Source organism: Arachis ipaensis, chromosome B6 (assembly GCF_059453495.1).
Source record: "Arachis ipaensis isolate K30076 ecotype BB chromosome B6, ASM5945349v1, whole genome shotgun sequence".
Classification (NCBI taxonomy): domain Eukaryota; kingdom Viridiplantae; phylum Streptophyta; class Magnoliopsida; order Fabales; family Fabaceae; genus Arachis; species Arachis ipaensis.
The window spans coordinates 117,760,977-117,785,316 of record NC_142441.1 but is presented as its reverse complement, the minus strand read 5'-3'; the positions used below and the strand labels follow the sequence as shown (position 1 = coordinate 117,785,316).

The window sequence follows — 24,340 nt, the reverse complement described above, 5'->3', positions numbered from 1 at the left end:
GTTTCATGATGATTTGTTGAAGTCTGGCTGGCTGTAAAGCCATGTCTAATCTTTTGGACCGAGGTTTCAACTTATCATCACAAGTGCTTGTTGATTTCTATCAATTTTGCTATTGAAAGTAATGATCTGCTAAAGCTTGGCTGGCCATTGGCCATGTCTAGTATTTTGGACCGAAGCTTTCACTGAAAGCTTGGCTGGCTAGTAAGCCATGTCTAATTCCTAGACCGGAGTTTTAGACTAACATTGCATGATTCCTGGAATTCTTATTAAAAATTTTGAATCTCTTTATTTTCTTTTCCATATAATTTTCGAAAAATCACAAAAAAATTTTATAAAATCTTAAAATAAAAAATATTTTATGTTTCTTGTTTGAGTCTAGTGTCTAATTTTAAGTTTGGTGTCAATTGCATGTCTTTATTCTTCTTGCATTCTTCTAATTTTCAAAAATTACATGCATTATGTTCTTCATTAATCTTCAAGATGTTCTTGATGATTTCCTTGCTCTGATCTTTAAATTCTCTTGTTTTGTGTGTTTAGTTGTTTCTCATATGCATTCTCAATCTGTTGGTGTTTTTAATGTGAAAATTTCTAAGTTTGGTGTCTTGCATGCTTTGTTTATTTGATCTTAGTTTTCCATAATTAGTTTCATTTTGTAGTTTCTCATCATTAAAAAACTCAAAAAAAAATTTCAAAATTATGTCTTCTCAAGTCAATAATATAGAGAATTGAAGATTCAGAACATGCAGCAGAGGAATTACACAAAAAAAGCTGGGCGTTCAAAACACCCAGTGAAGAAGGAAAACTGGCGTTTAAACGCCAGCCAGGTGGGCGTTAAATGCCCAAAAGGGTAGTATTTTGGGCGTTAAACGCCAGAATGGATACCATTCTGGGCGTTTAACGCCAGGATGGCACAAGAGGTAAGATTTTGTTTTTAATACAAATCTTTTGCAAATTTTCATAATTTTTCAAAATCAAATCTTTTTCAAATCATATCTTTTCAATCATAACTTTTCAAAATCAATTTCTTTCCATTTTATATTTTTTACTATTTTCGAAAATCCTTGCTACAATTAATGATTTAATTCAAAATTTTCAAGTTGTTACTTGCCTATTAAGAAAGGATCAAATTTTAAATTCTAGAATCATATCTTCTAATTTCTTGTTAGTCAAATAATCAACTTTAATTTTAAAACTTTCTATTTTTTGTTTGTTTTTCAATCATATCTTCTCAATCATATCTTCTCAATCACATCTTTTTCAAAATAACTTTTTGATTGCCAATTTCAAAATCTTTTTCAAAATCACATAACTACTCTCTCAACATTAATTTTCGAAAATCATCAATCAATTTTTCAAAATTTCTTTTAATTATTTCAAAATCTTTTTAATTTGTTTTCGAAAATTCTTCCCCCCTTCTCACATTTTTCTATTTAAGGGACTAGCACTCTTCCTCAATGTGCAATTCGGACTCCCTCTCTCTATAAGTTCAAATTCTCTCCTCTCTACCTCCTCCTTCTATTCTTCTTTTCCTCTGACATCTCAAGGAATCTCTATACTATAATATAGAGGATTTCATACTTTCTTCTCCTCTCTCTTTCATATGAGCAGGAGTAAGGACAAAGACATTCTTGTTGAGGCTGATCCTGAACCTGAAAGGACCATGAAGAGAAAGCTAAGAGAAGCTAAAGTACAACTCTCTGTAGAGGACCTAACAGAGCTTTTCAAAAAAGAAGAAGCCACGGCAGCCGAAAACAACAACAATGCTAACAATGCAAGGAAGGTACTTGGTGACTTTACTGCACCTACTCCCGACTTCTATGGGAGAAGCATCTCTATCCCTGCCATTGGAGCAAACAACTTTGAGCTTAAGCCTCAATTAGTTTCTCTAATGCAATAGAATTGCAAGTTTCATGGACTTTCATTAGAAGATCCTCATCAGTTCTTAGCTGAATTCTTGCAAATCTGTGATACTGTTAAGACCAATGGGGTTGACCCTGAGGTCTACAGACTTATGCTCTTCCCTTTTGCTGTAAGAGACAGAGCTAGGATATGGTTGGATTCACAACCTAAGAAAAGCCTGAACTCTTGGGAAACGCTAGTCAATGCCTTCATGGCAAATTCTTTCCACCTCAAAAATTGAGTAAGCTTAGAGTGGAAGTCCAAACCTTCAGAAAGAAGGAAGGTGAATCCCTCTATAAAGCTTGGGAAAGATACAAGCAATTGATCAGAAGGTGTCCTTCTGACATGCTTTCAGAATGGAGCATCATAGGTATCTTCTATGATGGTCTGTCTGAACTGTCCAAGATGTCATTGGACAGCTCTGCTGGAGGATCTCTTCATCTGAAGAAGACGCCTGCAGAAGCTCAGGAACTCATTGAAATGGTTGCAAATAACCAATTCATGTACACTTTTGAAAGGAATCATGTGAATAATGGGACGAATCAGAAGAAAGGAGTTCTTGAGATTGACACTCTGAATGCCATATTGGCTCAAAACAAAATATTGACTCAGCAAGTCAATATGATTTCTCAGAGTCTGTCTGGAATGCAAGCAGCAACAGGCAGTACCAAAGAAGCTTCATCTTAAGAAGAAGCTTATGATCCTGAGAACCCAGCAATGAAAGAGGTGAATTACATGGGAGAACCCTATGGAAACACCTATAATCCTTCATGGAGAAATCACCCAAATCTCTCATGGAAGGACCAACAGAGGCCTCAACAAGGCTTCAACAACAGTAATGGTGGAAGAAATAGGTTTAGCAATAGCAAGCCTTTTCCATCATCTTCTCAGCAACAGACAGAGAATTCTAAGCAGAGCCACTCTGACTTAGCAACTGTAATCTCTGATCTAATTAAAACCACTCAAAGTTTCATGACTGAAACAAGATCCTCCATTAGAAATTTGGAGGCATAAGTGGGTCAGCTGAGTAAGAAAGTTACTAAACTCCCTCCTAGTACTTTCCCAAGCAATACAGAAGAGAACCCAAAGAGAGAATGCAAGGCCATAAACACGTCCCACATGGCCGAATGCACAGAGAAGGGAAAGGCAGTAATTTCCACTGAGGAAGACCTCAATGGTTGTCCACTGGCCTCCAAGGAGTTCCCTAATGAGGATTCTTCCTCTGAAGAGGATGAAGATGTTACTGAAGAGCAAGTTGCTAAGTACCTTGGAGAAATCATGAAGTTAAATGCCAAGTTATTTGGTAATGAGACATGGGAGGATGAACCCCCCTTGCTCACCAAAGAACTGGATGACTTGACTAGGCAGAAATTACCTCAAAAGAGACAGGATCCTGGAAAGTTCTCAATACCTTGTACCATAGGCACCATGACCTTTGAGAAGGCTCTGTGTGACCTAGGGTCAAGCATAAACCTCATGCCTCTCTCTGTAATGAAGAAGCTAGGGATCCTTGAGGTACAAGCTGCAAGAATCTCACAAGACAATTCAAGGAAACAGGCTTATGGACTTGTAGCGGATGTCTTGGTAAAGGTTGAAGACCACTACATCCCTGTTGATTTCATAATCCTAGACACTGGGAAGTGTATGGATGAATCCATCATCCTTGGCAGACCCTTCCTAGCCACGGCAAAAGCTGTGATTGATGTTGATAGAGGAGAATTGGTCCTTCAAGTGAATAAGGACTCCCTTGTGTTTAAGGCTCAAAGATCTCCCTCTGTAACCATGGAGAGGAAGCATGAAAAGCTTCTCCCAATGCAGAGTCAAACAGAGCCCCACATTCAAACTCTAAGTTTGGTGTTGGGAGGCCATCATCATGCTCTGAGTATCTGTAAGGCTCCATGAGAGCCCACTGTCAAGCTACTGACATTAAAGAAGCGCTTGTTGGGAGGCAACCTAATTTTATTATATCTATTTATTTTCCATTGTTATTTTATGTTTTCTGTAGGTTGATGATCATGTGAAGTCACAAAAACAACTGAAAAAGCAAAAATAGAATGAAAAATAGTATTAAAAATAGCACACCCTGGAGGAGAAGCTTACTGGCGTTTAAACGCCAGTAAGGGTAGCAGAATGGGAGTTAAACGCCCAGTCTGGCACCATTCTGGGCGTTTAACGCCAGAAAAGGGCACAGAGCTGGCGTTAAACGCCAGAAATGGGAGACAAGCTGGCGTTAAACGCCAGAAATGGGCAGCAACCTGGCGTTTAACGCCAGGATTGGCAAGCAAGGGGCATTTGCACGCCAACATGGTGCAGGGATGTGAAATCCTTGACACCTCAGGATCTGTGGACCCCACAGGATCTCCACCTACCTCACCATTCAAATTCAAACCACTTACCCTCCCAAACCCACCCATACATGGCCGAACCCTACCCCTCTCTCCACTCCTATATAAACCAATCTTCACTCTTTCATTTTCACACATCATACACACTACTTCTCCACCTTGGCTGAACCACTAAGCCCCTTCCATCTTCTCCATTTTTCTTCTTCTACTCTTCTCTTTCTTCTTTTGCTCGAGGACGAGCAAACCTTCTAAGTTTGGTGTGGTAAAAGCGTTGTTTTTTATTTTTCCATAACCATTTATGGCACTAAAGGCCAGAGAAATCTCTAGAAAGAGGAAAGGGAAGGCAAAAGCTTCCACCTCTGAGTCATGGGAGATGGAAAGATTCATCTCAAAGGTGCATCAAGATCACTTCTATGAAGTTGTGGCCAAGAAGAAGGTGATTCTCGAGGTCCCTTTCAAGATCAAAAAAGGTGAATATCCGGAGATCCGACATTAGATTCGAAGAAGAGGTTGGGAAATTCTCACCAACCCTATTCAACAAGTCGGGATCTTAATGGTTCAAGAGTTCTATGCCAATACATGGATCACCAAGAACCATGATCAAAGTGTGAACCCGGACCCTAAGAATTGGCTTACAATGGTTCGGGGGAAATGCTTAGATTTCAGTCCGGAAAATATAAGGTTGGCATTCAACTTGCCCATGATGCAAGGAGATGCACACCCCTACACTAGAAGGGTCAACTTTGATCAAAGGTTGGACCAAGTCCTCATAGACATTTGTGAAGAGGGCGCTCAATGGAAGAGAGATTCAAGAGGGAAGTCGGTTCAACTAAGAAGGCATGACCTCAAGCCTGTAGCTAGGGGATGGTTGGAGTTCATCCAACGCTCAGTCATTCCCACTAGTAATTGGTCTGAAGTTACTATAGACTGGGCCATCTTGATCCATAGCATCATGATTGGAGAGGAAGTAGAAGTTCATGAGGTTATATCTCTAGAACTCTACAAGGTGGCGGACAAGTCCTCTACTTTGGCAAGGTTAGCCTTCTCTCATCTCATTTGTCACCTCTGTAATTCGGCTGGAATTGACATAGAGGAAGACATCCTCATTGATGAGGACAAGTCCATCACTAAGAAAAGGATGGAGCAAACAAGAGATCCCACTCATGGGCAAGAGCATGAGGAAATTCCTCATCATGAAATCCCTGAGATGCCTCAAGGGATGCACTTTTCCTCCACAAAATTTTTGGGAGCAAATTAACACCTCCCTAGGAGAATTGAATTCCAATATGGGACAACTAAGGGTGGAGCACCAAGAGCATTCTATCCTCCTCCATGAAATTAGAGAAGACCAAAGAGTCATGAGAGAGGAGCAACAAAGGCAAGGAAGAGACATTGAGGAGCTCAAGCACTCCATAAGATCTTCAAGAGGAAGAACAAGCCGCCATCACTAAGGTGGACCCGTTCTTTAATTTCCTTGTTCTTATTTTTCTATTTTTTGAAAATTATGCTTTATGTTTTATCTATGTTTGTGCCTTTGCTACATGATCATTAGTGTCTTAGTGTCTATGTCTTAAAGTTATGAATGTCCTATGAATCCATCACCTTTCTTAAAAGAAAAATGTTTTAATCAAAAAAGAAAAAGAAGTGCATGAATTTCGAATTTTAAAATAGATTAATTATTTTGATGTGGTGGCAATACTTTTTGTTTTTCTGAATGAATGCTTGAACAGTGCATATTTTTTTTGAATTTGTTGTTTAAGAATGTTAAAATTGTTGTCTCTTGAAAGAAAAATAGAAAAGGAGAAATGTTATTGATAATCTGAAAACTCATAAAAATGATTCTTGAAGCAAGAAAAAGCAGTGAAAAGCTTGCAGAAAAAAATATATGCGAAAAAAAAAGAGAGGCGAAAAATAAAGAAAAATAAAGAAAAAAAGAGAAAGAAAAAGCAAGCAGAAAAAGCCAATAGCCCTTTAAACTAAAAGGCAAGGGTAAAATAAAAAGGATCCAAGGATTTGAGCATCAGTGGATAGGAAGGCCCACAGGAAGAAAATCCTGGCCTAAGCGGCTAAACCAAGTTGTCCCTAACCATGTGCTTGTGGCGTGAAGGTGTCAAGTGAAAACTTGAGACTGAGCGGTTAAAGTCGTGGTCCAAAGTAAAAAGAGTGTGCTTAAGAGCTTTGGACACCTCTAATTGGGGACTCTAGCAAAGCTAAGTCACAATCTGAAAAGGTTCACCCAGTTATGTGTCTGTAGCATTTATGTATCCGGTGGTAATATTGGAAAACAAAATGCTTAGGGTCACGGCCAAGACTCATAAAGTAACTGTGTTCAAGAATCAACATACTGAACTAGGAGAATCTATAACACTATCTGAATTCTGAGTTCCTATAGATGCCAATCATTCTGAACTTCAAGGGATAAAGTGAGATGCCAAAACTGTTCAGAAGCAAAAAGCTAATAGCCCCGCTCATCTAATTAAGACTGATCTTCATAGATGTTTTTGGAATTCATTGTATATTCTCTTATTTTTATCCTACTTTTTTTTAGTTGCTTGGGGACAAGCAACAATTTAAGTTTGGTGTTGTGATGAGCAGATAATTTATACGCTTGTTGGCATTGTTTTTAGTATGTTTTTAGTATATTTTAGTTAGTTTTTATTATGTTTTTATTATTTTTTAAATAAAAATCACATTTCTGGACTTTACTATGAGTTTGTGTGTTTTTCTGTGATTTCAGATATTTTCTGGCTGAAATTGAGGAACCTGAGCAAAAATCTGATTCAGAGGCTGAAAAAGGACTGCAGATGTTGTTGGATTCTGACTTCCCTGCACTCTGGAGCTATAGAAGCCCAGGGGCACTTTTAATTGCGTTAAAAAGTAGACATCTCGGACTTTCCAACAATATATAATAGTCCATACTTTGCCGAGATTTGATGGCCCAAACCGGCGTTCCAAGTCAACATAAAAATTCCGGCATCAAAACGCCAGAACTGGCATGAAAGCTGGAGTTAAACGCCCAAACTGGCACAAAAGCTGGCGTTTAACTCCAAGAAAAGTCTCTACATGTGAAAGCTTCAATGCTCAGCCCAAGCACACACCAAGTGGGCCCGGAAGAAATTTTTGCATTAATTACTTATTTCTGTAACCCTAGGCTACAAGTTCTCTATAAATAGGACCTTTTGCTATTGTATTTTCATATTATCTTTGAATCTGGTCTTGGTCATTCTGGTTCCCCCTCTGGGGCCAAAGCCAATGAACACCATTATCACTTTTGTATTTTCAACGGTGGAGTTTCTACACACCATAGATTAAGGTTTGGAGCTCTGCTGTTTCTCATAAATTAATGCAAAGTACTATTGTTTTTCTATTCAACTCAAGCCTATTTCTTCTCTAAGATATACACTCGTTCTTCAACCTGAAGAAGGTGATGATCCATGACACTCATCATCATTCTCACCTATGAACGCATGCCTGACAACCACTTCTGGTCTACTTGCAATAGCTTGAGTGCGTATCTCTTAGCCTCCTGGTTCATGACGCACGGTTGCCTCGCCTGACAACCGAGCCTTCCATTCTATGAGATCAGAGTCTTCGTGGTATAGGCTAGAATCAATTGGCAGCATTTTTGAGATCCGAAAAGTCTAAACCTTGTCTGTGGTATTCTGAGTAGGATCTGGGAAGGAATGACTATGACGAGCTTCAAACTCGTGAGTGTTGGGCGTAGTGACAGATGCAAAAGGATCAATGGATCCTATTCCAACATGATCGAGAACCAATAGCTGATTACCCGTGCGGTGACAGCGCATTTGGACCATTTTTACTGAGAGAACGGGAGGTAGCCATTGACAACGGTGAAACCCAGCATAAGCTTGCCATGGAAAGGAGTATGAATGATTAGAAGAAGGCAATAGGAAAGCAGAGGTTCAGAAGGAACAAAGCATCTTCATACGCTTATCTGAAATTCTCACCAATGAATTACATAAGTATCTCTATTTTATTTTATGTTTTATTTATATTTTAATTATTTTAAACTCCATAACCATTTGAATCTACCTGACTGAGATTTACAAGATGACCATAGCTTGCTTCAAGCCGAAAATCTCCGTGGGATCGACCCTTACTCATGCAAGGTTTATTACTTGGACGACCCAGTGCACTTGCTGGTTAGTTGTGCGGAGTTGTGATAAAGAGTTGAGATTACAATTGTGCGTACCAAGTTGTTGGCGCCATTGACGATCACAATTTCATGCACCAAGCCCCTGGGTGAGCCCTGTCCATGTTGTCCCCAGGAAGGGAGGCATGACAGTAGTTCATAATGAAAAGAATGAACTGGTTCCTACAAGAACAGTTATAGGATGGCATATGTGTATTGATTACAGAAGGCTCAATACAGCCACCAAGAAGGATCACTTTCCTTTACCATTCATAGACCAGATGCTAGAGAGACTAGCAGGTCATGAATATTACTACTTTTTGGATGGTTATTCAGGTTACAACCAAATTGCAGTAGATCCTCAGGATCAAGAGAAAACAGCATTCACATGTCCTTCTGGAGTGTTTGCCTACAGAAGGATGCCTTTTGATCTGTGCAATGAACCTGCAACCTTTCAGAGGTGCATGCTCTCTATCTTCTCTGATATGGTAGAGAAATTTCTGGAAGTCTTCATGGATGACTTTTCAGTATTTGGAGACTCATTCAGCTCCTGCCTTGACCATTTACCACTTGTTCTGAAAAGATACCAAGAGACCAACTTAGTTTTAAACTGGGAAAAATGTCACTTTATGGTGACTGAAGGAATTGTCCTTGGGCATAAAATTTCAAACAAGGGAATAGAGGTGGATCAAGCTAAAGTGGAGGTAATTGAAAAATTACCACCACCTGCCAATGTTAAGGCAGTCAGAAGCTTTCTGGGGCATGCAGGATATTATAGGAGGTTTATAAAGGATTTTTCAAAAATTGCAAAACCTCTGAGCAATCTGCTAGCTGCTGACATGCCATTTGTGTTTGACACAGACTGTTTGCAGGCATTTGAAACTCTGAAAGCTAAGATGGTCACAGCACCAGTTATTTCTGCACCAGACTGGACATTACCATTCGAACTAATGTGTGATGCCAGTGACCATGCCATTGGTGTAGTACTGGGACAGAGGCATAACAAGCTTCTGCATGTCATTTATTATGCTAGCCGTGTTTTAAATGATGCACAGAAAAATTACACAACCACAGAAAAAGAGCTGCTTGCAGTGGTTTATGCCATTGACAAGTTTAGATCATACTTAGTAGGATCAAAAGTGATTGTGTACACTGACCATGCTGCTCTTAAATATCTACTTACAAAGCAGGATTCAAAACCCAGGCTCATAAGATGGGTGTTGCTTCTGCAAGAGTTTGAAATAGAAATAAGAGACAGAAAAGGGACAGAGAACCAAGTGGCTGATCATCTGTCCCGGATAGAACCAGTAGAAGGGGCGTCCTCCCCCTCTATTGGGATCTCTGAAACCTTTCCAAATGAGCAATTGTTTGCCATTCAGGAAACACCATGGTTTGCAGACATTGCAAACTATAAAGCTGTAAGATTCATACCCAAAGAGTACAGCAGGCAGCAAATAAAGAAATTGATTTCTGATGCAAAGTAATACTTATGGGATGAACCATATCTCTTTAAAAGATGTGCAGATAGGATAATCCGTAGATGTGTGCCCAAGGAAGAGGCACAGAAGATCTTATGGCATTGCCATGGATCATAATATGGAGGCTGGTGCACGAAATTCTGATCCTTAACAACGGCGCCAAAAACTTGGTGCTCAGAACGTAATTCACGCGCTTTGTCACAACTTCGCACAACTAACCAGCAAGTGCACTGGGTCGTCCAAGTAATAAACCTTATGTTAGTAAGGGTCGATCCCACGGAGATTGTCGGCTTGAAGCAAGCTATGGTCACTTTGTAAATCTCAGTCAAGCGGATTCAAATGGTTATAGAGAATTGATAATTAAAACATAATTAAAATATAAACTAGGATAGAGGTACTTATGTAATTCATTGGTGAGAATTTCAGATAAGCATATAGAGATACTTTCGTTTCTCCTGAACCTCTGCTTTCCTGCTGTATTCATCCAATCATTCCTACTCCCTTCCATGGCAAGCTTTATGTTGGGCATCACCATTGTCAATGGCTACATCCCGTCCTCTCTGTGAAAATGGTCCAATGCGCTGTCACTACATGGCTAATCATCTGTCGGTTCTCGATCATACTGGAATAGGATTTACTATCCTTTTGCGTTTGTCACTACGCCCAGCACTCGCGAGTTTGAAGCTCGTCACAGCCATCCCTTCCCAGATCCTACTCGGAATACCACAGGCAAGGTTTAGACTTTTCGGATCTCAGGAATGGCCATCCATGGGTTCTAACTTATACCACGAAGACTCTAATATCTCGGACTCGGTCCCCTGTATTAGATATCTAAGAGATACTCATTCTATCTCATCTTCATATAGAACGGAAGTGGTTGTTAGGCACATGTTCATAAGTGAGAATGGTGATGAGCATCACATAATCATGACATTCATCATGTTCTTGGGTGCGAATGAATATCTTAGAATAGGAATAAGCTTGAATTGAATAGAAAAATAATAGTACTTTGCATTAATTCATGAGTAACAGCAGAGCTCCACACCTTAATCTATGCTGTGTAGAAACTCTACCGTTGAAAATACATAAGAACAAGGTCTAGGCATGGTTGAATGGCCAGCCTCCAAAATGTGATCCAAAGATAAAACTAAAGATAAAAAGATGTAAATACAATAGTAAAAAGTCTTATTTATACTAAACTAGTTACTAGGGTTTACAGAGATAAGTGAATGATGCAGAAATCCACTTCTGGGGCCCACTTGGTGTGTGCTTGGGCTGAGCATTGAAGCTTTCACATGTAGAGGTCTTCCTTGGAGTTGAACGTCAGTTTATAACGTGTTTCTGGCGTTTAACTCCACTTTGCAACCTATTTCTGGCGTTTGACTCTAGAATAGGGCAGGAAGCTGGCGTTGAACGCCAGTTTGTGTCCTCTAAACCCGGGCAAAGTATGGACTATTATATATTTCTGGAAAGCCCTAGATGTCTACTTTCCAACAAAATTAAGAGCACACCATTTGGAGTTCTGTAGCTCCATAAAATACACTTTGAGTGCAGGGAGGTCAGAATCCAACAGCATCTGCAGTCCTTCTTCAACCTCTGAATCAGATGTTTGCTCATGTGCCTCAATTTCAGCCAGAAAATACCTGAAATCATCGAAAAACACACAAACTCATAGTAAAGTCCAGAAATGTGATTTTTTTTTAAAAACTAATAAAAATATATTAAAAAGTAACTAAATCATACTAAAAACTATGTAAAAATAATGCCAAAAAGCGTATAAATTATCCGCTCATCACAACACCAAACTTAAATTATTGCTTGTCCCCAAGCAACTGAAAATAAAATAAGATAAAAAGAAGAGAATATACTATAAATTCCAAAATATCAATGAAACTTAGCTCCAATCAGATGAGCGGGACTAGTAGCTTTTTGCCTCTTGAATAGTTTTGGCATCTCACTTTATCCATTGAAGTTCAAAATGATTGGCATCTATAGAAACTCAGACTTCAGATAGTGTTATTGATTCTCCTAGTTCAGTATGTTGATTCTTGAACACAGCTACTTTATGAGTCTTGGCCGTGGCCCTAAGCACTTTGTTTTCCAGTATTACCACTGGATACATAAATGCCACACACACATAACTGGGTGAACCTTTTCAGATTGTGACTCAGTTTTGCTAAAGTCCCCAATTAGAGGTGTCCAGGGTTCTTAAGCACACTCTTTTTTTGCTTTGGTCCTTGACTTTAATCGCTCAGTCTCAAGTTTTCACTTGACACCTTCATGCCACAAGCACATGGTTAGGGACATCTTGGTTTAGCAGCTTAGGCCAGGATTTTATTCCTTTAGGCCCTCCTATCCACTGATGCTCAAATCCTTGGATCCTTTTTATTACCCTTGCCTTTTGGTTTTAAGGGCTATTGGATTTTTCTGCTTGCTTTTTTTCTTTCTCTTTTTTTTTGCCATTTCTCTTTTCTTTTTTTTCGCAATTTTTTTCTGCAAGCTTTTGTATTTACTGCTTTTTCTTGCTTCAAGAATCATTTTTATTGTTTTTCAGATTATCCATAACATTTCTCTTTGTTCATCATTCTTTCAAGAGCCAACATATTTAACATTCATAAACTACAATATCAAAAGACATATGCACTGTTCAAGCATTCATTCAGAAAACAAAAACTATTGTCACCACATCAAAATAGTTAAACTAATTTCAAGGATGAATTTGAAACCATGTACTTCTTGTTCTTTTGTTTTTAGAACAGTTTTCATTTAAGAGAGGTGATGGATTCATAGGACATTCATAACTTTAAGGCATAGACACTTAGACACTAATGATCATATAGTAAAGACACAAACATAATTAAAACATAAAGCATAGTAAACGAAAAATAGGAAAATAAGAACAAGGAGATTAAGGAACGGGTCCACCTTAGTGAGGGTGGCGTCTTCCTCTTTTTGAAGAACCAATGGTGCTCTTGAGCTCTTCTATGTATCTTCCTTGCCTTTGTTTCTCCTCCCTCATAGCTCTTTGATCTTCTCTAATTTCATGGAGGATGATGGAGTGCTCTTGGTGCTCCATCCTTAGTTGTCCCATGTTGGAACTTAATTCTCCTAGTGAGGTGTTGATTTGCTCCCAATAATTCTGTGGAGGAAAGTGCATCCCCTGAGGCATCTCAGGGATTTCATGGTGAGAAATTTCCTCATGCTCTTGTTGAGGTCCATGATCTCTTGTTTGTTCCATCCTTTTCTTAGTGATGGGCTTATCCTCATCAATGAGGATGTCTCCCTCTATGTCAATCCCAGCTGAATTACATAGATGGCAAATAAGGTGAGGAAATGCTAATCTTGCCAAAGTGGATGACTTGTCGGCCACCTTGTAGAGTTCTTGAGGTATAATCTCATGAACCTCTACTTCCTCCCCAATCATGATACTATGGATCATGATGGCCCGGTCTACAGTAATTTCAGACCGGTGGCTAGTAGGAATGATTGAGCGCTGAATGAACTCCAGCCATCCTCTAGCTACAGGTTTAAGGTCCAGTCTTCTCAATTGAACCGGCTTGCCTCTTGAGTCAACCTTCCATTGAGCTCCTTCTACACATATGTCCATGAGGACTTGGTCCAACCTTTGATCAAAGTTGACCCTTCTAGTGTAGGGGCGTGCGTTTTCTTCCATCATTAGCAAGTTGAATGCCAGCCTTACATTTTCCAGACTGAAATCTAAGTATTTCCTCCGAACCATGGTAAGCCAATGCTTTGGATTCGGGTTCACACTTTGATCATGGTTCCTAGTGATCCATACGTTTACATAGAACTCTTGAACCATTAAGATCCCGACTTGTTGAATGGGGTTGGTGAGAACTTCCCAACCTCTTCTTTGGATCTCAAGTCGGATCTCTGGATACTCATTCTTTTTGAGCTTGAAAGGAACCTCAGAGATCACTTTCTTCTTGTCCAAAACTTCATAGAAGTGGTCTTGATGGACCTTTGAGATGAATCTCTCTATCTCCCACGACTCAGAGGTGGAAGTAATTGCCTTTCCTTTCCTCTTTCTTGAGGATTCTCTGGCCTTAGGTGCCATTAATGGTTATGAAAAAATAAAAAGCAATGCTTTTACCAAACCAAACTTAAAATGTTTGCTCATCCCCGAGCAAAAGAAGAGAGAAAGAAGGAGAAGAAGAAGAAGAATGGAGGAGAGGGAGAGAGGTGTGTATTCGGCTAAGGATAAGAAGAAAGGGTTGTGTTGTGTGAAAATGAAGAAGGAATGAAGGGTTTATATAGGAGTGGGGAGAGGTTTAGGGTTCGGCTATTAGGGTTGGGTTTGGGAGGGAAAAGAGTTTGAAATTTGGAGGTAGCTGTGGTTTATGGGGAAGAGTGGATGGATGTGAGTGGTGAAGAGGTGATGGGGAAGAGTGAGTGAGGTGATTGGTGAAGGGTATTTGGGGAAGAGAGTTATGAAAAGATGTGAAGAGGAGAGAAAAAGTGGTGGGGATCCTGTGGGATCCACAGATCCTGTGGGATCATGTGGGGTCCACAGATCCAGTGGGGTCAAGGACTTAACATCCCTGCATTAATTAGGCGTGTAAAACGCCCTTGCTGTGCAATCCTGGCGTTTAACGCCAGACTGCTGCTTGTTTCTGGCGTTAAACGCCCAAATGTAGCCTGTTTCTGGCGTTTAACGCCAGGTAGATGGTTGTTTCTGGTGTTAAACGCCAGCTTGGTGCTTGTTTTGGTGTTAAATGCCAGACAGATGCTTGTTTCTGGCGTTTAAACGCCAGAATGCTCCTCCTCCAGGGTGTGCTGTTTTTAATGCTGTTTTTCATTCTGTTTTTTATTTTTCAGTAGTTTTTGTGACTCTACATGATCATCAACCTAATAAAACACAAAATAACAAAAAGAAAATAAAATAGATATAATTAAATATCATTGGGTTGCCTCCCAACAAGCGCTTCTTTAATGTCAATAGCTTGATAGTGAGCTCTCATGGAGCCTCACAGATAATCAGAGTAAGGTTGGAACTTCCCAACACCAAACTTAGAGTTTGAATGTGGGGGTTCAACACCCAACTTAGAGTTTGTTGTGGCCTCCCAACACCAAACTTAGAGTTTAACTGTGGGGGCTTTGGTTGACTCTGCAGTGAGAGAAGCTTTTCATGCTTCCTCTCCATGGTTACAGAAGGAGATCCTTGAGTTTTAAACACAAGGTTGTCCTCATTCAGTTGAAGGACTAACTCTCCTCTGTCCACATCAATCACAGCTTTTGCTGTGGCCAGGAAGGGTCTTCCAAGGATGATGGATTCATCCTCATCCTACCCAGTGTCTAGGATTATGAAATCAGCAGGGATGTAAAGGCCTTCAACCTTTACTAACACGTCCTCTACTTGTCCATAAGCCTGTTTCATGGATTTGTTTGCCATCTCTAATGAGAATTTGGCAGCCTGCACCTCAAAGATTCCTAGTTTCTCCATTACAGAGAGTGGCATTAAGTTTATGCCTGACCCCAGGTCACACAGAGCCTTCTCAAAGGTCAATGTGCCTATGTTACAGGGAATTAGGAATTTATTAGGATCCTGTTTCTTTTGAGGTAATTTTTGCCTATCCAATGCATTCAGTTCATTGGTGAGCAAGGGAGGTTCATCTTTCCAAGTCTCATTACCAAATAATTTGGCATTCAACTTCATGATTGCACCAAGGTACTTAGCAACTTGCTCTTCAATAACGTCTTCATTCTCTTTAGAAGAAGAATACTCATCAAAGCTCATGAAGGGCAGAAGGAGGTTTAATGGAATCTCTATGGTCTCTAGATGAGCCTCAGATTCCTTTGGTTCCTCAAAGGGATACTCCTTATTGGTCACTGAACGTCCCTGGAGGTCTTCCTCACTGGGATTCACGTCCTCCTCCTCCTCTTTGGGTTCGGCCACACCAAGCAAGGTAATGGCCTTGCACTCTCTTTTTGGATTCTCTTCTGTATTGCTTGGGAGAGTACTAGGAGGGGTTTCAGTGACCCTTTTACTCAGCTGGCCCACTTGTGCCTCCAAATTTCTAATGGAGGACCTTGTTTCATTCATGAAACTTAAAGTGACCTTAGATAGATCAGAGACTATATTTGCTAAGTGATGAGCGGATAATTTATACGCTTTTTGGCATTGTTTTTAGTATGTTTTTAGTAGGATCTAGTTGCTTTTAGGGATGTTTTCATTAGTTTTTATGTTAAATTCACATTTCTGGACTTTACTATGAGTTTGTGTGTTTTTCTGTGATTTCAGATATTTTCTGGCTGAAATTGAGGGACTTGAGCAGAAATCAGATTCAGAGGATGAAGAAGGACTGCTGATGCTGTTGGATTCTGACCTCCCTGCACTCAAAGTATATTTTCTTGAGCTACAGAACTCGAAATGGCGCGCTTCCAATTGCGTTGGAAAGTAGACATCCAGGGCTTTCCAGCAATATATAATAGTCTATACTTTGGCCAAGAATAGAAGACGTAAACTGGCGTTCAAGTAATACCTCACGTGAGTAAGGGTCGAATCCCACGGAGATTGTTGGTTTGAAGCAATCTATAGTTATCTTGTAAATCTTAGTCAGGAAGTCAATTATGTTTATTAGTTGAATTGTGAATAAACAAGAGAGCATGGATTAAAGGTTACTTGTTATGCAGTAATGGAGAATATGTTGGAGTTTTGGAGATGCTTTGTCTTCTGAATCTCTGCTTTCCTCTGTCTTCTTGTTCACGCACGCACGTCCTCCTATGGCAAGCTGTGTGTTGGGGGCATCACCGTTGTCAATGGTTACATCCCCTCCTCTTGTGAAAATGGTCCAAATGCTCTGTCACAGCACGGCTAATCATCTGAGGTTCCCGATCATGCTGGAATAGGATTCACCCTCCTTTTGCGTCTGTCACTACGCCCAGCACTCGCGAGTTTGAAGCTTGTCACTGTCATTCAATCCCTGAATCCTACTCGGAATACCACAGACAAGGTTTAGACTTTCCGAATTCTCATGAATGCGGCCATCAATCTAGCTTATACCACGGAGATTCTGATTAAGGAATCTAAGAGATATTCATTCAATCTGATGTAGAACGGAGGTGGTTATCAGGCACACGTTCGTGGGGGAATGATGATGATTGTCACGTTCATCACATTCATGTTGAAGTGCGAATGAATATCTTAGATAGGAACACGCATGTTTGAATAGAAAACAGGAATACTTGCATTAATTCATCGAGACACAGCAGAGCTCCTCACCCCCAACAATGGAGTTTAGAGACTCATGCCGTCAAAGAGTACAAAGTTTAGATCTAAAATGTCATGAGGTGCAAAATAAGTCTCTAAAAGTTGTTTAAATACTAAACTAGTAGCCTAGGTTTACAAAAAATGAGTAAACTACGATGGATGATGCAGAGATCCACTTCTGGGGCCCACTTGATGTGTGCTGGGATTGAGATTTAAGCAATTCACGTGTAGAGGACATTTGTGGAGTTGAACGCCAGTTTTTGTGCCAGTTTGGGCGTTCAACTCCAGCTTTTGATCCTTTTCTGGCGCTGGATGCCAGAATTGGGCAGAGAACTGGCGTTGAACGCCAGTTTACGTCGTCTATCCTTGTGCAAAGTATGAACTATTATATATTGCTGGAAATCCCTGGATGTCTACTTTCCAACGCAATTGGAAGCATGCCATTTCGAGTTCTGTAGCTCCAGAAAATCCACTTTGAGTGCAGAGAGGTCAGAATCCAACAGCATCAGCAGTCCTTTTTCAGCCTGAATCAGATTTTTGCTCAGCTCCTTCAATTTCAGCCAGAAAAATACCTGAAATTACAGAAAAACAAACAACTCATAGTAAAGTCTAGAAATATGAATTTTTCCTAAAAACTAATGAAAATAGACTAAGAATTAACTAGAACATACTCAAAACTATATGAAATTAACCCCAAAAAGCGTATAAAATATCCGCTCATCACAACACCAAACTTAAACTGTTGCTTGTCCTCAAGCAACTAGACAAATAAAATAGAAGACTAATAGGTTGAGAAGCAATAATATCTCAGAGTTTTTGAGTGAAGCTCAGATTCTAATTAGATGAGCGGGACTAGTAGCTTTTTGCTTCTGAACAGTTTTGGCATCTCACTTTATCCATTGAAGCTCAGAGTGATTGGCATCTATAGGACTTAGAATTCAGATAGTGTTATTGATTCTCCTATTTCAGTGTGATGATTCTTGAACACAGCTATTTTATGAGTCTTGGCCGTGGCCCTAAGCACTTTGTTTTCTAGTATTACCACCGGATACATAAATGCCACAGACACATAATTGGGTGAACCTTTTAGATTGTGACTCAGCTTTGCTAAAGTCCCCAATTAGAGGTGTCCAGAGTTCTTAAGCACACTCTTCTTTTTGCTTTAGACCTTGACTTTAACCGCTCAGTCTCAAGTTTTCACTTGACACCTACACGCCACAAGCACATGGTTAGGGACAGCTTGGTTTAGCCGCTTAGACCAGGATTTTATTCCTTTAGGCCCTCCTATCCACTGATGCTCAAAGCCTTGGGATCCTTTTTATTTGCCCTTGCCTTTTGGTTTTAAGGGTTATTGGCTTTTTGCTCTTGCCTCTTGGTTTTAAGAGCTTTGGCTTTTTCTGCTTGCTTTCTCTCTCTTTTTTTTTCTTTTTTTTTTCTGCAAGCTTTGTTCTTTGCTGCTTTTTCTTGCTTCAAGAATCATTTTTATGATTTTTCAGATTATCAATAACATGTCCCATGTTCATCATTCTTTCAAGAGCCAACATATTTAACAGTCTTAAACAACAAATTCAAAAGACATATGCACTGTTCAAGCATTCATTCAGAAGACAGAAAGCATTGCCACCACATGTTACTAATTAGAATTTTTCTTATTAAAAACTCAAAATTTTATTGCCTCTTATTCAAAAGATCTACTATTTTATTCATGTTTGCTGATGATGAGAAAAATAGACTATAACTTAATTGGGGATAAAATCAAAATGGACACTAATTACTACTAATGATCATGTAATGAAGACACAAACATAGATAAGCACTTAACATAGAGAAAATGAAAAACAGAGAAAGTAAGAACAAGGAACGAGTCCACCTTAGTGATGATGGCATTTCCTTCTTGAGGAACCAATGATGTTCTTGAGCTCTTTTATGTCTCTTCCTTGACTTTGTAGCTTGATTCCTAGTGATTTTTGGTATTTCTATCCTCAGTTGCTTCCAATAATTATATGGAGGGAAGTGCATCCCCTGAGGTATCTCAGGGATCTCTTGATTTGCAGCCACATGTTCTACCACTGAGCTATAGATCCTTCACATAATTGTTTTACCACACCAAACTTAGAATGTTGCTCGCCCTCGAGCAAAAGAAGAAGGAATAGATGAAGAAGAAGATGTGGAAAAAAAAACTAGGATTATGAGGAGGGAAGGTGGGGATCCTGTGGGGTCCACAGATCTTGAAATGATCCTGTGAGGTCCACAGATCTTGAGGTGTCAAGGCATTTACATCCCTGCACCAATTTAGGCATGCAAAATGCCCTTGCACACAACTCTGGGTGTTCAGCGCCAGGTTGGTGCCCATTTTGGGCGTTCAACGCCCATTTACTAGCCATTTCTGGCGTTGAACGCCAGAACCATGCTTGTTCTGGGCGTTCAGCGCCAGAATCATGCTCTGTTCTGGCGTTGAACGCTAGACAGGTGCTTCCTCCAGGGTGTGATTTTTCTTCTGCTATTTTTGATTCCGTTTTCAATCTTTAATATTTATTTTGTGACTCCACATGATCATGAACCTAATAAAACATGAAAAATCATGAAAATAAATAAAAATTGGGTTGCCTCCCAACAAGCGCTTCTTTAATGTCTTTAGCTGGACCTTGTTGAGCTTTTAATCTAGCTTCAACCTTGAGCACTCTTGCTCAACATTGCCTTCAAGATAGTGCTTGATTCTCTGTCCATTAATAATGAACTTCTTGTCAGAGTCAATATCTTGAAGCTCTACATAACCATATGGTGATACGCTTGTAATCACGTATGGTCCCCTCCACCGGGATTTCAATTTCCCGGAGAATAGCCTGAGTCTAGAGTTGAACAGCAGAACCTTCTGTCCTGGTTCAAAGATTCTATTTCACGGAACTTTTTTTATTTCTCTTTATAAAGCTTGGCATTTTCGAAAGCTGTGAATCTGAACTCCTCTAGCTCATTTAGCTGGAGCAATCTTTTTTCTCCTGCTAATTTGGCATCAAAGTTTAGGAATCTGGTTGCCCAGTAGGCCTTATGTTCCAGTTCCACGGGCAGGTGACATGCCTTACCATACACCAGTTGGTATGGAGAGGCCCCTATAGGGGTCTTGAATGCTGTTCTGTAAGCCCACAGAGCATCATCTAAGCTCCGTGCCCAATCCTTTCTACAGCTATTTATTGTCCGTTCTAGGATTCTCTTTAATTCTCTGTTAGAGACTTCAGCTTGCCCATTAGTTTGTGGATGATATGGAGTAGCCACCTTATGGCGAATTCCATACCGAACCATGGCAGAGTAAAGCTGTTTATTGCAGAAGTGAGTGCCCCCATCACTGATGAGTACTCTCGGGACACCAAACCTGCTAAAGATATGTTTCTGGAGGAACTTCAGCACTGTTTTAGTATCATTGGTGGGTGTGGCAATGGCCTCAACCCATTTTGATACATAGTCAACTGCCACCAGAATATAAGTGTTTGAGTATGATGGTGGGAAAGGTCCCATGAAGTCAATTCCCCATACGTCAAACAACTCAATTTCCAAGATTCCTTGTTGAGGCATGGCGTAACAATGAGGCAGATTACCAGTTCTTTGGCAACTGTCACAGTTACGTACAAATTCTCGGGAATCTTTATAGAGTGTGGGCCAATAGAAGCCACATTGGAGGACCTTGGTGGCTGTTCGCTCACCTCCAAAATGGCCTCCATATTGAGATCCATGGCAATGCCATAGGATCCTCTGTGCTTCTTCTCTAGGCACACACCTACGGATAATTCCGTCTGCACATCTCTTAAAGAGATAAGGTTCATCCCACAAGTAGTACTTTGCATCAGTAATTAATTTTTTCTTTTGTATCCTGTTGTACTCCTTGGGTATGAACCTTGCAGCTTTATAGTTTGCAATATCGGCAAACCATGGTGCTTCCTGAATGGCAAATAAATGCTCATCCGGAAAAGTCTCAGAGATCTCAAGAGAGGGGAGGGACGTCCCTTCTATTGGCTCTATCCGGGACAGATGATCAGCCACTTGGTTCTCTATCCCTTTTCTGTCTCTTATTTCTATATCAAACTTTTGCAGAAGCAACACCCATCTGATGAGCCTGGGTTTTGAATCCTGCTTTGTGAGTAGATATTTAAGAGCAGCATGATCAGTATACACAATCACTTTTGATCCTACTAAGTATGATCTGAACTTGTCAATGGCGTAAACCACTGCAAGTAATTCTTTTTCTGTGGTTGTGTAATTTTTCTGAGCATCATTTAAAACACGACTAGCATAATAAATGACATGCAGAAGCTTGTCATGCCTCTGTCCCAATACTGCACCAATGGCGTGATCACTGGCATCACACATTAGCTCAAATGGTAACGTCCAGTCTGGTGCAGAAATGACTGGTGCTGTGACCAGCTTAGCTTTCAGCGTTTCAAACGCCTGCAGGCACTCTGTGTCAAACACAAATGGCATGTCAGCAGCTAGCAGATTGCTCAGAGGTTTTGCGATTTTTGAAAAATCCTTTATAAACTTCCTATGGAATCCTGCATGCCCCAGAAAGCTTCTGATTGCCTTAACATTGGCAGGTGGTGGTAATTTTTCAATTACCTCTATTTTTGCTTGATCTACCTCTATTCCCTTGTTTGAGATTTTATGCCCAAGGACAATCCCCTCAGTCACCATGAAGGGACAATTTTCCCAGTTTAAAACTAGGTTGGTCTCTTGGCATCTTTTCAGAACAAGTTTCAGGTGATCAAGACAGGAGCTGAATGAGTCTCCATATACTGAGAAGTCATCCATGAAGACTTCCAGAAATTTTTCCACCATATCAGAGAAAATAGAGAGCATGCATCTCTGGAAGGTTGCAGGCGCATTACACAACCCAAATGGCATCCTTCTATAAGCAAACACTCCAGATGGACATGTGAATGCTGTTTTCTCTTGATCCTGGGGATCTACTGCAATCTGGTTATAGCCTGAGTAGCCATCCAAAAAACAGTAATAAGTTTGGTGTGGTAAAAGCATAGCTTTTTTGTTTTTCCATAACCATTGATGGCACCTAAGGCCAGAGAAACCTCTAGAAAGAGGAAAGGGAAGACAAAAGCTTTCATCAAGGGTCTATAGCTCAGTGGTAGAACATTTGACTACAAATCAAGAGATCCTTGAGATACCTCAGGGGATACATTTTCTTCCACACAATTATTGGAAGCAACTAAGGGTGGAACATCAAGAGCACTCCATCCTCCTTCACTAAGCTAGATGGATTCTGCTCAGAATTCTCTATCTGTTGCTAAGTGGATGATGGAAAAGGCTTGCTATTGCTAAACCTGTTTCTTCCACCATTATTAAAGCCTTGTTGAGGCTTTTGTTGGTCCTTCCATGAGAAATTTGGATGATTTCTCCACGAGGGATTATAGGTATTTCCATAGGGTTCCCCCATGTAATTCACCTCTGCTATTGCAGGGTTCTCAAGATCATAAGCTTCTTCTTCAGAAGATGCCTCTTGAGTACTGTTGGATGCAGCTTGCATTCTATTCAGACTCTGAGAAATCATATTGACTTGCTGAGTCAATATTTTGTTCTGAGCCAATATGGCATTCAGAGCATCAATTTCAAGAACTCTCCTCCTTTGAAGCGTCCCATTACTTACAGGATTCCTCTCAGAAGTGTACATGAACTGGTTATTAGCAACCATGTCAATGAGTTCCTGAACTTCTGCAGGCGTTTTCTTTAGGTTAATGGATCCGCCTGCAAAATGGTCCAGTGACATCTTTGATAGCTCAGACAGACCATCATAGAATATATCCAGGATGGTCCATTCTGAAAGCATGTCAGATGGACACTTTTTGGTCAGTTGCTTATATCTCTCCCAAGCTTCATAGAGGGATTCACCTTCTTTCTGTCTGAAGGTTTGAACATCCACTCTAAGCTTACTAAGCTTTTGAGGAGGAAAGAACTTGGCTAAGAAAGTCGTGACCAGCTTATCCCAAGAGTTCAGGCTATCTTTAGGTTGAGAGTCCAACCATATTCTAGCTCTGTCTCTTACAGAAAACGGGAAAAGCACGAGCCTGTAGACCTCGAAATCAATCCCATTAGTCTTAACAGTATCACAGATCTGCAAGAATTCAGTTAAAAACTGAAAAGGATCTTCAGATGGAAGTCCATGAAACTTGCAGTTCTGTTGCATCAGAGAAACTAATTGAGGTTTAAGCTCAAAATTGTTTGCTCCAATGGCAGGGATTGAGATGCTTCTTTCATGTAAGTTGGAATTTGGTGTAGTAAAGTCACCAAGCATCTTCCTTGCATTGTCATTATTTTCGGCCATATCTCCTTCTTTTTCGAAAATTGCAGTAAAGTTCTCTTCAGAGTGTTGTGTTTTAGCTTCTCTTAGCTTCCTCTTCAGAGTCCTTTCAGGTTCCGGATCAGCTTCAAGAATGTTCTTGTCCTTGCTTCTTCTCATACGAAAAAGAAGGAAACAGAAATAATAGGGATCCTCTTTGCCACAGTAGAGAGGTTCCTTTATGTGAGTAGAAGAGAAGAATAGAAAAAGAAAAAAATAAGAATCCAAACACAAGGGAGAGGAGTGGGTTCGAATTTTGAGTGAAAGAAGGGTGTTACTAGATAAATAAATAAATAGAAGGGGATGAGATGAGAGAATTCGAAAAATAAAATAAAATTTTTGTTTTTAATTTAAAAATTAAAGTTAAAATTCGAAAATTAAAAAGAAAAATGAAATTAAATTAAATTAAAATTTAAAACAATTAGTTAATTGAAAAGGAATTTCGAAAAAGAGGAAGGTGATTTTCGAAAATTAAAGAGAGAGTTAGTTAGGTAGTTTTGGAAAAGATAAGAATCAAACAAAAAGTCAAGTGGTTAATTGAAAAAGATTTGAAAATCAAATTTGAAAAGATAAGAAGTTAGAAACGATTTTGAAATTGATTTTGAAAAAGATGTGATTGAAACTTATTTTGAAAAAGATTTGAAAAAGAAACTTAAAAAGATTTTATTTTGAAAATTAAAGTTGATTACTTGACTAACAAGAAACAAAAAGATATGATTTTAAAATTTAAAGATTGAACCTTTCTTACTAGGCAAGTAACAAACTTAATATTTTTTAATCAATCACATTAATTGTTAGTAAAGATTTGAAGTTATGAAACAAAATAAGAAAAAGCTTTTGAAAATCAATTTAGAATTTTCGAAAATTATGAAAGAAAAATGAAAAAGATTTGATTTT

The 24,340-nt window shown here is 39.6% G+C and overlaps 1 non-coding gene across 1 annotated transcript; it reads left to right on the top strand.

Moving 5' to 3' along the window:
- Positions 1–22,931: 22,931 nt before the first annotated feature.
- LOC148562445 (small nucleolar RNA R71) lies at positions 22,932–23,035 on the top strand. The gene has a single exon (XR_015888057.1). It is a non-coding gene; the product is annotated as a small nucleolar RNA R71 (small nucleolar RNA).
- The last annotated feature ends 1,305 nt before the right edge of the window (positions 23,036–24,340 follow it).